The sequence below is a fragment of the Mytilus californianus genome, unplaced genomic scaffold, assembly GCF_021869535.1.
Source record: "Mytilus californianus isolate M0D057914Y unplaced genomic scaffold, xbMytCali1.0.p SCAF_6, whole genome shotgun sequence".
Lineage (NCBI taxonomy): Eukaryota > Metazoa > Mollusca > Bivalvia > Mytilida > Mytilidae > Mytilus > Mytilus californianus.
Genome location: NW_026262712.1, coordinates 59,374,127 through 59,374,941, shown reverse-complemented (window position 1 = coordinate 59,374,941; position 815 = coordinate 59,374,127).

The following is an 815-nucleotide window of genomic DNA, read 5'->3' as shown; positions in this document are numbered from 1 at the left end:
GTGCTCTGAAGATGATAAAATTTAATATTATACTATAGAACAGTGGCTATTCCTCCGGCTAGCCGGAAAGGTAGCAAGAAATGTCTTCTTTCCGGCCGCCCGGAAGAACAGCTTTTCTCTGCCAGTACGCTGACTCCTGTCATATATAACAATGATTAATGAATATGTTCTGGGGTAAGTGGTTATTTTAGCATAAAATGGAGAATATAGTAGCAAAAAATTCCTCACATGCAAACAATGAGAATTGGACTATTCATTTTTGCACGTTCTCCGAGCGGATGTTACTGATAACAAACTCAAGATAAAACGTTCTGGAAAATAGTAATAATGAATAATAAATATATATATATATGGGAACAAATTTTCCAAGTACCAACTTTGATTTATTTATTCTACTGGCTGCTCTATGGAATACGCTCATTCCCCGTAAATATAAACAGCTTGTCAAATGAGATAAAAAGACAAATGACAACATCAATTGATATGCACTTTTGAATTAAAGTCATTTTTATAAAAAATTGTGCCAAAAAAAATCCATTCATTCACTAAAACAAATCAAAATGCAAATACAACTACTATATAGTATACAGCATATTCAGGTTTTTTTTATTCTAAAGGAATGGTGGGGAGAGGGAGGGGGGAGCAAAACATGTTCTCTTTATTTTCTGTCTAAGGATTTCCTGCGAGGTTAGGTGTCGGACCACTGATTTATGGCTTCAATGGACATCTATGAAGATCCTGAATTTATCGTTTCCTTGAAGTTTAATTCCAATGAAGTCGTCAAATGATTGTGCACGATTTTCTTTATTCAAAAT